Here is a 13,384-nt window from a genome sequence, read left to right on the forward strand (position 1 = left end):
GCGAGGGCGCATACTTTGAATAAAATATTTGTTATCATTCCCTTGAAATAAATGTGTTTTTTTCTTGAAAAAATACCGGTTTCATATGTATACACCTGGTAATCTGCGCCTGTTTCTTTACGAAATTCATCACTTTAATTCGGATTTAATTTCAAATTAATAAAATAGGAGAAACCGTCTCACGCTTTATAACTTCGCAAAAAATGGTTAATGCTTTGAATTTTTTAAAATTATAACCTCCCCTCATGTTGACTTTGGAAACATTTATATTAAAATAGAAATCTTAAGGATATTGTAAATAAAAATGAGCTGTGTCGCGTGAAAACCTAAATTTTTTTCATCAAACGCGGTTCATCGATTCACGAGAAAGGTGCCTTTTATATATCTTATTCTCCATCCGTAACTCCAAAAAGAAAGAATCTTAAGATTGAAATCTACTACATTCTGCTCGGCCACATGCTAGCTGTGCTGCTTGCGAGCAGGCACTTGTCAAAATGGACGCGGTTGTACAGTGGGCAATTAATTCATTCAGAGATTCAGGGAAAAGATGTTCTGACTACGTTGTTCGAAAAATTAAGGTAAACATAACCTACAATCTTTAAGTTTCACTAGGTATGTAAAATTTATCCTCATTACGGATTATTTTCCTCTCAGTCCGGAAGATCCTAGTGCATTTAAAAATTACACGCGGATGTCAGCAGATGTTCTAAATGAATTCTTACAACTTGTATCTCCATACATAAAAAAGCAAGATACTCTTATGAGAGATTCAATTTCAGCCAGAGACAGAATCAGCGCGACTCTGAGATTTTTTGCAAGTGGAAGCACTTTTCAAGATTTATCATTCGCAGCTAGAATTGATCCAAACACATTGTGTCAAATTATGCTTTCTACATGTTTGGCAATCATCAAAGTACTTGAGGAAAGAGTTATTAGTTTCCCGACAACACCTGAACAGTAGAAACAAATTGCTGTTTATTTTGAAAGAATTTTGCAGTTTTCACGCAGTTTTGATTACATGGATGGCAAGCATATTGTGCTTGGACCATCACTTAAGAATGGATCTATATATCGCAATTATAAGGGGAGAGATATTATTGTGTTACTAGCTCTAATGGATGCTGAAAACAAGTTTGTATTTGTTGACATTGGTCGCAATGGACGAATGTATTATTCTGCAGTTTTCCGGGACATTCCATTAGGAATAAAATTAGAGTCTAATTCTTTAAATTTGCCGGAGTCTAGCTACCTACCTGATTATTTGGTCAAATTGCCCTATGTGATTGTAAGCGATGACGCCTTTTCTTTAAAACAAAATGTAATGAAACCATACACAGAACGTGGCTTGACTCTAGAACATTTTTTTAATGTACAGGTTGAGTCGGGCTAGGCGAAACGTTGAAAATGCATTTGGAACATGTGCAAATAGATTTTGAATACTATTGAATCCTATTCCATTGTATGTACAGAAAGTTTAAGTTATAACATACACTTGTGTTCTGCTCAAAAGTTTTCTTTTGCCCAAAAGTGTTATTGGTACATTCCAGCTTAGTGCAGAGAGGAAAATCCTGATATTCTAGATTTAGAGCTTGCGAGTGTATCTAATTAAGGAGGGAATCGTTCCACTTTATCAGCACTGGAAGTGCGTGATAATTTTAATGATTATTTTAACACTTGTGGTATCGTAACCAAGCAATATTATGCAGTCGAAAAAGGTAATTTTTGAAACTCTACTTGTTTAATTTCTCTTCTGAAGTTTTTCGCATCAAATTTTTATTAAATAGATTAATGATTATCAATACACTGTTCAAGAAAATACAAACCAGAGTCATTGTATGGCATTTTAGAGAAACATTTTAGGCTAAAATATAAGGCATGCATTAACTATTCATAAAACAAAAATGTCAAGTTTAATTATTGTACAAATAAAGGAAACTCATAGAAACATAATATTTCATATAAATTGCATTATTTCTAACCAATTGATGCATTCTTATGACATAAATGAAGCGCATCCATAAATAAAAAATAAAACGTTTTTTTTTTAATACAGACCGAATTGAATTATAAGTAGGCAGGGTTGAAATCACAGGATTTTTCGGGGATGAAATGTTGTTTTGAAGAGGAGATAAGGCGATTCGTATTTTTCCGATCATCACCCAAACAAATGGCTAAAAAAAATTCTGCGTATTTTAGTTTTGTGCTTTCTTTTTAAAAAGCCTGAATTTTTGACAAGCCTCTATACATTATGAATTAATTGAGATATTTGTTATTTTCTTTTTAATTCTAATAGCATTCATTATTGCGTTTACAAAATCCGCAGGAAAATTGAAAAAGGTGTAAATTAACAAAATAGCAGCGGTTCTAAAAAAATTGAAAATCGATTTTCTCAACAAAAAAATCCACCTTTGAATTTGTGTACCAATTTGTTTGACATGTACTTTGATGATGAGGATTACTTGTCAGTTTGATGCATCAAACTTACAAGATGTCTTCATTATCAATGTACAAGATGTAAACAAAATTAGCAAAATATTTAAAGTTGGGTTTTCTGAGAGAATCAATTTTTTATTTTTCTGAAAAATAAATTCTCCAGCGGATTTTGAAAAAGGCGATCAAAGTTAGTGTTATCTGAAAGAAAATAGTAAATATCTGAATTAGGTCAAAAGTTATGAAGGCTTAAAAATAAAAATTCGGGTTTTATGAAAAACAAAGCATAAAACTGAAATATGCATAACTTTCGAGAAATTTTTTTTCAAATCGGAAAATATGTATCGCACATTTTCCACTTGAAACAACGTCTTTCGTCCCCGAGAGATTCTACGATTTAAAGTGTAGAAGCCTACCTGATTTTAAATGGATTCGTTCTACATTGTTTAAAGAAATTAAGACCGGCGACTTCTCTCTATATCTACCGTGCCTGCGTTGACTGCAGTTTCCATAAATGTTTTCATTAAATCCAGTCGCAACTCTCTATTTTCAATTCGTTGTATAATCGAGCCCAAAAAACTGAAAAAATCATTGTGTCCAGCGTCAACCGAGTGGGACATTACTTTCACGAAGCTGCTACTAGGAGGTGGATTTGCTACAACTACGGGCTGGCAAATGGACTCAGCTAGTGCAGCAATAGCTTCACTATATTCTGCACTGCTATTTGCCTTGCGTTTTTGAAGCCGAAAACCACTCACGGTTGATGTACTTGCATTCATTGGAAAAGATAAGAAGAAGATTCACTGAATATTTAAGATGATAATTAGGTTCCGTTATAGAAATATCAGGGACAGCATTTTCCTTTTCCTCAACAGCGTCCTGATAGAAAAAATTCAATCTACCATTTTCTGAGAAGCATTCACTTGCGTTCTGGTAGCCTCATGAAAAGTTGTACGAAAAAGTTTAATAATAAACTTTTTTTTATAAACTGAAAATACAAAATGTATAACACTTTAAAGATACCCACAAATGTTGAAATTCAACATTTTCAGAGTACCACGAGTTGTGATCAGAGTTCTGGTAGATTTCGAAATAGAATGTAACAAGAAGTTTTAAACCATTTTTAAATAAACTTAAAATCCAAAAACCTGCAGCACTTGACACATACCAAAAAATTTCGGAATTCAAAATTTTTATGTATCTATAAAGTGTTGTAGGTTTTTGTATTTTGAAATGAACTCTAGAGCCTAGTTCACACGAATAAATTCCTTCTTTTAAAAAAACAGCAGAGGTAATAATTTTTCTCAATTGAAGTCTGAAAGATTTTGTTGAGGCTCCAATAATTTATTAAGGATTCACATTATGAGTGGTATCCTGTTTCCTGAAGAACGATAGAAGATAAACTAAATGAAGGACAATAATTTTAGAGGTAACAAGGACAAATTTTAATAAACCTCTGATTAAAAGGCGCGCCAAAGCTTGAGAATAAAGTATTATTGAAATCATTAATAAAAAGTCGAATGGAAAGTTAATTCATAATTCATAGGTAAATTGGATTTATATTTATTATTTTGGTTTTTAAATTTATTGAAATTTTGATATAATTATTGACACAACATCTAAAAATGATTAATTTCCATGAATGTTGTGAAAAGCCTATATTTAAAATTAACAATGCTACAAACTCTTTTATTCTCATATATTCTGCTTTTTAAGCTCCTGACGTTCCTTTTTTAACCTATGTATACTTTATTGCAACAGGTCCATTTAATTAAATAAACTACATTTAGTAGATAAATTTCCTATTTTATCAGAATCTTTTTTATTGAATAATAATTTCTTTATAAAGGGAGGTAGTAAAGATTGAGGATATATTTGAAAAGATCGAAAATAAACGTTTACTTCAAAAAGGACCATACTTTAGAAAAATTAATTATTATCTAATGAAAAGGATTGTGATAAAATATAAAAGTTCTCTAAAATAGTTGATTTCCGAATTCCGAATGAAGTTTCTGCAGAGTTCCTGCTTTTACTTGGAGTGAAAAATGATTCAAGGGAAGAGAAATGTCCATAGTATCAGAGCCTAGGCTTATAAACCTGAAAGAAGAAGCATAAAAATCAGTTATGCTTGATATTATAGTGGGTTCTAAGGGTATGAAATTTTGTTGAACACTCCTTATCTGTTTTCATTAGGTTGGAAAATGCGAACAGTATTTTCCACGCTTTTTAGAGCCCCATTTCGCATATTTTTATTATGGTAGTTTGGTGTATTTATAGTATATAAACAAAGCTCCTCTTAAGACGCATCAATTAACGCAAATACTTGGCTATTTGACCATTTTTTCGTCGGATCTATCTGCTTTAGTCCCAAAGTTTCACCGGTTTCCCCTTTTCAAGCACTCTTTAGCTGACAGACCGAATCACGGCGCCCATCACGAGAGCCAGCAGTGACGTGATTTTCCTGCAAGGCAGCCTGCCCAGTAGCCATCAAAATCAAATTAAGTTTCGAAAATTGCTCTAATTAAATAATTTGGTCAATATTCATTCTCTTTTTTTAATCTCATTTGGGTTTAATAAATATATTTAAATATTACTAACTATCTTAATAAATGTATTCCTATTACATTTATATTTTTTATCTTATTACTTTGTGTGTAATTATCGTTCTTAGCAATAATCAATAGCGAAAACCATCAATTATATATGTATAAGACTAGCTATCGAACGTAATTTGTCTCTTAAAATCACAACATAGTATAATAATGGAAAATTTGATTAGAAAATTCCTTTGAAGCTGACTGAAATTTTCCTGAAAACCATCTTTCCTCACTGAGGGGGTCTAAAAACGTCGAGGATGGACAAAAATCTGATAAGTCCAGATACACACAAATCCAATACTTTCCGCGAGAAATGATAAGAAAGAAAAAAAAATTCATCGAAAATGTTCGGCTTTTTCTTCTTAGTGAATAAAATACTGTTAACAAATACCAAAGCCATTAATCTCGAATTTTTTGTTTATTTTAAATGCTTTTCAGTTCTAAATATAATTTCTTTTTGATATTGTAGTGTGTTTTTCTTCGCAATTTAAAAAAATTTAGGATTCGTATGGAGATGAGCGAATGAAAACAAACTACACTCGATTTTTTGAAAAAAACAAGATATTTATTTTTGTATAGTCGATAAAAAATGAAGTTCTGCCTTTGTGCCCTCAAAGTTCCATATTTCGGGATATTAAGTGGCTAACTAAAACACAAACAAGCTATGTATAAGTCACATTTATCCATAGGAGTATATAATAAGATAGTCTACAAGGAAATGAAATAATAAAATCCCACACGAAGATTTATAAATTAACGCACGTCACTCAAATGACCAATCGCTGTCACGAGAAGGATTCCGGGCTCCTTATTGTCTGCCCTTCCACTCGTTTCTATAGATGAATAGAACAGTAGACGGAACATCAATACTTAGCATCAGTTATTAGTGGAAGTGACTTTTAATATGATATTAAATAAAGAAAAAATTATTGTAATGATTTTTAATTTTTGAAGAAACCTTATACTCGAGATCCTCTTTTTAGCCTGATATACCTCATACTCCCCAAAATATTGAAACAATATACTATCAAAACATCAGAGGCGTACGTACAAAACTCGATAACCTGTCACAATCAGTTCCAACTTGCTCTAGACCGAAATGCTTTAACCAGTGACTGTCAACGTGCTGGCGGTGTTATGATAGCGGCGAATCGGAGCTTAGGGTGTGTTAATCTCCCCACTAATATTAATTTACAGAGCATGTAGTTATCAAAATATTAAAAGGGAAATCTATTTACGTCATGGGAATCTTCTACATTCCACCTAACGCCAGCCTTATCTAATATGTTGATCTATGTTTTGTTTTTTTCCTTTCCTTCGCCTTGCCGGCCACAGCTTAGAATATTTGGCGACTTTAGCATGCCCTATGCTTACTGGAATGCCAAAACTGATCTTAGACACGGTTGCGTACCTATAGGAACAAAACAAATACACATTGTTAACACGATCTCGGTCATAAATTTCATGGTCACAGTTCATTGTTAGACTCAGTTTTCACCAACAGGAAAGCAGACTCTGTAGAAATAGCAATAGATCTCCTCCAACCTATTGACAACTACCATCCTCCCCTGATCCTAAAAAAAGTGAAGACATTGTTATCAATGAACTTCGTTCCGAAAATGACACACATGCGCATTATCATTTTGAGGTCGCCAATAATGCAGCTATCTGTTCGTTCTTATCTAGTATTTATCAGGAAACCTTATTCGACAATATAACAATAGATGAGGCCTTTGAAAAATGTTGTGCGTATGTGTACTTCGTCATGGAATATTTGGTGTGTCTAAAGATTTGTAAATCGTCGATATATCCATACTGGTTAAGTGGAGAGCTCAACAAGTTAATAACAGCGAAAAAGTCTGTTCACCTGAAATACAAGAAAATGCCAACTAACATACATTATTAAAGTTTTTCTAATCTATGGGCCCAGGGTATACGTTTTTCGAACTGGCGTTACAAAAATATACCTCGCTGATACTGAAAGATCAATTATATTGAACCCGGAATTTTTTTGGAAATATTCGAACTCCATGCATAAAAACGCTGGCATTCCAAATCAAATGATATTAGACAAAGTAACTGCTGATACTAGCGAACATATAGCCGGGCTCTTTGCACCTTTTTCAAATCAGTTTACTTAACGCCAGCTAAGAATGTTCCAATTTTCAGTTTCGCTGAATCGGTCGACTTCTCGAATATTCATATAAGCAGGAACGATATTAAAGATAAGCTACTCAGTCTTTCACGCTACCTTATTAATTGATATAGAATCAGCCTTGTGCAATGCTTGGAGTCCTAGAGCTTTCAAATAAAATACTTATGTGACTGACAAGTTATCTTAGAGATAAATTGCAACCAGTTCGCGTCAAAAGAAGTTTCTCAGAACTTTTCTTTGCTGACGATCTAAAGATATCCAAAACTATCCGCTCCTACTCTAATTCCGTCATTATGAAGTCAGATCTCGATCGACTGCAAACTTGGTGCACTCAGAATGGGATGCAACTGAATGTGAAGAAGTATTCGATTATAACTTTCTGGAGAAATAAACCTATCCTTATCCATCAGTGCAACATGGCAAAAAAATAACTTATTAGGGGAACCGTGCTGCTAGACCTTGAAATACTCCTAGATGACGCTTTAACATTAAACAAACAAGCTGTAAATGCATCAAACAAAGCCCTCATATAGCTGGGCTTTGTCATGAGAAACGCATCGATATTAAAAAACCCGCTTGTCCTAAAAACATTGTATTTCTCGCTGGTAAGGCCGCTCTTAGAGTTCACCTCAGTGGTATGAAGATCTACCAATTGCAACCACGCATTAAGACTTTAACGCGTACAAAATAGATTTCTACGATCTGCGTCTAGACTAACTTCGGGGGAAACTCCGTTGTAACAAGATTATGTAGGGAAGCTAATCAATGTGTAAGGAACTAGACTTTTTAGAAACCTCAGCTAAATAAAGATTAACTCAAGAACCTGTAGCTTACAAAATTGTATGACAAAAAGGAATTGCCTTTTTTCGAAAACGTGTAAATTAAATGGATCAATTTTTTGTGCACCCTAAAGCATCCATTTTATATAATAGAATTCAAAATAATTGATTCAGAGTACAGGGTTGAGTTTCTAAGTAGATCCTAATTAGAAATGCCTAAATAGCATAGCTATGTATTCTAGGGTGGCCCAGAAACTCGCATTTGAGAAATTTTAACGGGCTTGTTCACCAAGCAGTATTCATCGGCAAATTAATTCATGCCCATTTTTTATTAAAAAAAAAATATTATTAGAACTCGCTCCAGCCATTTGTATGTCTTATGGAGATTAATATGTAAAATGTTTCCTATTTTTGTTTCTTAGATTTTTAACAGGATATTATAATTGAATTTATTTATATTTGCTATGCTTGTTCACTCATCAGTGAATATTGCATTTATTGCATTTTTATATATTAGATATATTATTAAAAAGTTTTAGGAATATCAAAAGTGGAATAAAATTGTAATATTTGGAGGCTCCTTGTGATCCTCAGATATACTTGTGTAACTTGACATTTTGAAGAGACACTTTTAGACTATTTACATTGAGTAACAAATAAAGTAATAAGAAAATCAGTAAGTAAATAGTAAGAAAAGATTATGAAAAATGACACATAGAAGTTGAACACCGACTGCAGGGAGTGCAGATGGGCGGCTTGCAAAACAAGTTGACCCTCAGTTGGTCCGCTCATTGTGCACTGAATTTGCCTCAGAGCGAGTTCTAAAAACATATATTTAAAAAAAAAGATAGACATAAATTTATTTGCTCCTAATTTTTCATCAATTCATAAAATATATTCCGAATTCGGTAGATCTAAATTCAGGGACTCGGTCTGAAACTAAAATGACGGATAAAGTTCCGAATAGGTGAACGTGACGATTTCCTTCACACTGCGTATACTTATGTATTTTGACGCGCTAATTACGAAAATGATAGTGAAAATTGGCAGCTAGGCGATTTTCATGGTGAAATCGCGGAAAAACCATAAAAAATGTGGTTTTTTGTGTTTATCACAGCCAATATGCAAAATCTCGCAAAATGCTTCCACTAAAAGTTTTAGCTCTTACAGAAATACACATTTTTTGTTGGAAACATTTTTTTGCATGAGTGATAGTTTTCGAGAAAATTAGTGATATTTCGATTTTTATGAAAAAAAAAACCATAAAAATCATGCTCTTTTCGTTTTTAAGTGTTAACCGTCCCCCAGTGTTAGCAACCCATCTTATACGCGTAATTGAAACCGTTTCCTAAGTTTTTTCTGGTTCCAGTCACAGGGGAGCCTTCCCGCTCCCCGTGACATTGGGATGCCGGGGTTATTTGCGTTTATCTCGGCCAATACATAAATTTTCACAAAACGTTTCTATAAAAGAATCACAGATATATCTGATGAAATGTAACAAATTTACAAATTTCAATGCAATTAACGACGGGTCTTTCTCCACCATCCGCGCTCATAGTACTTAAGGGCGTGTGTTTCTTGCGTGCAATATTATTTTCGAGATTTTCCTCTCTTGAGTCCTCGTCAAGATGGATGAAACATATAATATTGTTAGTTTATCTAAGATCCTCCAAGAAAGGGAAACAAATCTTCAGTGGTTGCGACAAATCGAATTAATTCCGTCTGAACGATTTTTCTCAAAACATAAGAAGACGATCACACTTGTGGAGTCTGAACATGTTTGTGGATCCTTCCTTTGTTATAAAATACACAAATATCGTTACAGTATTACCGTTGCAGAAAACACGTGGTTTGAGAGGTGCCACATGTCTGCAGCGGCCTGTATGCTCATTAGATATTGTTTTGCGTTAAATTTTAATTTTGAACAAACCACCCGGGAAAGCAGCATTATAAACAATTAATCGATTTCTCGAAAACAGTTTCAGACCGCTTCTCATTTTGTAGAGAGGTCTGCATGCTTGCTCTTGACAGCAACTTCGAAGAGGATGGTCGCATCGGCGGTATCGGTGAAGTTGTTGAAATCGATGAGTGCAAAATCGGCCGTCGAAAATTCTCATTATTCTCGAAGATCATGGATTTGTCCACAAGACTGTGAATCATTCCAAACAATTTGTATTTTTGTATGATCTACAACTTTTATTGGAAACATTTTGCGAGATTTTGCATATTGGCTGAGATAAACGCAAAAACCATATTTTTTATGGTTTTTTTCGCAATTTCACAATGAAAATTGCCGAGTCGCCAATTTTCACTATCATTTTCGTAATCAGCGTGTCAAAATACATAAGTATACGCAGTGTGTAGGAAATCGTCATGTTCACCTATTTGGAACTACACCCGAAACCTCATTTGGACCGTATAGTTTCGTACCTTTTAACTACAAAATGAATGAGTGCTAAAGTATTTACCGTCTTACCCTCTCCACTAGACTTCTCCTCACGTCCCTGACTGAGCGAGATTACCATGCCGGGCTTTGTCAGCGCGGGGCCCCTTTGTCATAATGAGGCATAAAATGCCATGCATAAAAATGTTATAGTTTTGCAATCAGCAAATTAAAAATATTATACTCTACTCTATACTACTTGAAACGAAGTACTTGAATATTTAAACCAGAAAGACGAATCCTGAACAAAACAGTACACAATATAAGTTATTTATTATACCCATACACATATAGAAATACAAAATAATTTTATAATATTAAAAATGATGGTCGATTCTTGGGCAATCGCACAGAACTAGGGGGTGAAAAATAGTATTTTGAAAAATAAGGGCCAGACTAGTGTATTAAACACAAGGGCAATTTATTAAAAAGAAATTAAACTTCACTTTCCAGGAAATAGAATTAAAATGAATATACTTATTATACTAAATTATAATGTGGAAAATATAAGAACATTAGTTCCACCGGATGAGTAATTGCCTTAAGAATACCAGGAACTGCCAAGAAACTCTCTCGAGTATGCATTTTTAAAATATCTTCGTATATTATTCCACATGCACATGTAATTGAAATGTCAGATCCATCAATTGCAAAAAACTTCAACCATATTCAATTTAACGTTCAGACAATTAATTTCTATCAATTATGTCTAATTTTTCTTCAGTTTCTTCATAGTAGATTTAACTATTCGTCTGATTGTCTAACACTTGTAAATTAATTAGTACATAATATTTATATAAAATATAATTAGTTTTGATTTCTAAATAGCGTCAATAAAACTAACAATAAAACATTATTAATTAATCGCTTATTTATCCTACATTGATTAAAAGATCTCGGAGAATGTTTCTCTCAATAACACAGAATGCAAACTGGCAATAGTTCTAGTTCTAAGATGCGGACTCTCTCAGGCATTCAGGTTTTATGACAAAGCGAATAAGGCCATGTGATGAGTATAACAGCTGATCAAGTCAGTCCTAAGATCAATATTTTTTCATCCATATTGAAAAATAAAAGTTTAAATAACGCGAACATTTTTTTTTCGGTAAATGCTAATAAATATTAAAAAATCGTTTGCGGCCTTGCAAAGAGTAAGAGGAAGAAACAAATTTATTAATGCAAATAATGATTATCGACGGACACATTTAGGTTTTACAGCAGAAGTTTGACTTTTAACTTTCTCTTACGGTAATCATGCAATGGGTTTTACCCACAGACCCCTAGAAGTTCGAAGTTGTCTACTCGCTGCACTAGTGCTGCTTTGACAGAGCTGATAACAGACCGATAAGTAAATAAGAGTGAAACGCTACTCCTTCTTATATGTTCGAACTGCCAGAAGAGTGGAAATTTTAAATCAGAATGATTAAAATGCAAAGATTTCGTTATCCATTGGCGCCATCTTTAAAAATGTCGAAGGCCACCTTAATATTTTGAATTTCCTACTAAGTTATTTTAAATTAATATTAAAGTACTACAGGCATGAAAAGAAAAGGTTTCATAATACAAAATTTAATTATACTTTTGAAAAACGTAAAATTATTGTGGATGGCATCAGTTTCGAGAAAAAGTTTTGTTTTTTATGAAAAAAATGGATGATAACCAGAAATATTTTAAATAAGAATATTAATTTCTTGAAAAAAATGTTGTCTATAAAACTTTTTAACAAATTAGAAAAAGTTTTTTTGCAAAAAGATTCCCTACAATTTGACATTTTCGAATGCTTCCAAAGAAAATCAACGGGAAATAACCTATGATTTACGATTTATTAACATTTTACTGTAAATAAATTCAATGTTCTGTCAATTACATTACTTCTTGAAAAATTCGAGAAGGTGGTGTAGATAATTTTTTCGTCAAAAATTGCGCTATCGTTTATTAGATCGTTTCTTTTTAAATCGGTTAAGAAGAAATATAGGAGCAAACAACTTTTAAACAAAAAGGAAAATTTTTGAAGTAAATATTTCTGGTTATTTTAAATATTATTTACAGAATATGCATTTAATTAATTTTTATTACTATTAATTAATTTCGACCTAATAGTCGTTTTTATAAGATTAAATGTCATTGTTTATAATGAAAAAGAAGAAAACATTGTTTATCATTTTAAACTTCGCGCGAAACCAATTAGATACCGAATGCTACGCATGCGCAGTCGAGTAACTGGATCTTGGCATGTTGTGAAAATTTGTCCTTAATGTATTTCTGTAATAAGTTCATTATTAATACAGAATCAAAGTTTCAGTAACATAATCGGTTGTATCACATATTTTACTCTTATAATTTAAAAACATAATAATTTCGTGCATACTGCAATTCATTTCTTGTCAATAGATTTGATAATTCGAAATCTACATTAAATCAAAAAACCTTGATTTCTTTAATAATAATTGAAAATAAAAGAACTTGATCACTTTCATCATATAAAATTTGACTCATCTAATGGTAAATATACTAATTTTACCTAAAACAATTTAATTATTAATTTATTTGAGGTTAGGTCTCAGTTTGCCCGCAGGCTATAATTACTTACTCTCATCTTCCTCGCACAGGTTTCGAGGTATACTGACTGGTGTTTGGTGCCTCCGAACACGTGGCTTACTCGCCTTATGCATTTTTAATCATTGCTAGAATATTATAAACGAGTAGTATGTATACAAATTTCATTACACTACCAGAAAAAATCAAGCAGCACTAGTTCTGCGAGAGCATGGAGATGGCGTTTCAGTAGGAAATCGGTTTAGCCCGGTCGGGCCCAGGTATGGGCCACAGAGTTCTACTGATCCGGGCCAGATCGGGAAATCCAATCGTGACCAGATCGGTATTACGTTTGAAATTGGGCGATTTCTGCACGGGTTGCTATCTAATTTTGTAAAATTCATTACTAAACTTATTTGTGTTGAGAAAAATATTGTTTATGATT

Source organism: Belonocnema kinseyi, chromosome 1, assembly GCF_010883055.1.
Source record: "Belonocnema kinseyi isolate 2016_QV_RU_SX_M_011 chromosome 1, B_treatae_v1, whole genome shotgun sequence".
Classification (NCBI taxonomy): domain Eukaryota; kingdom Metazoa; phylum Arthropoda; class Insecta; order Hymenoptera; family Cynipidae; genus Belonocnema; species Belonocnema kinseyi.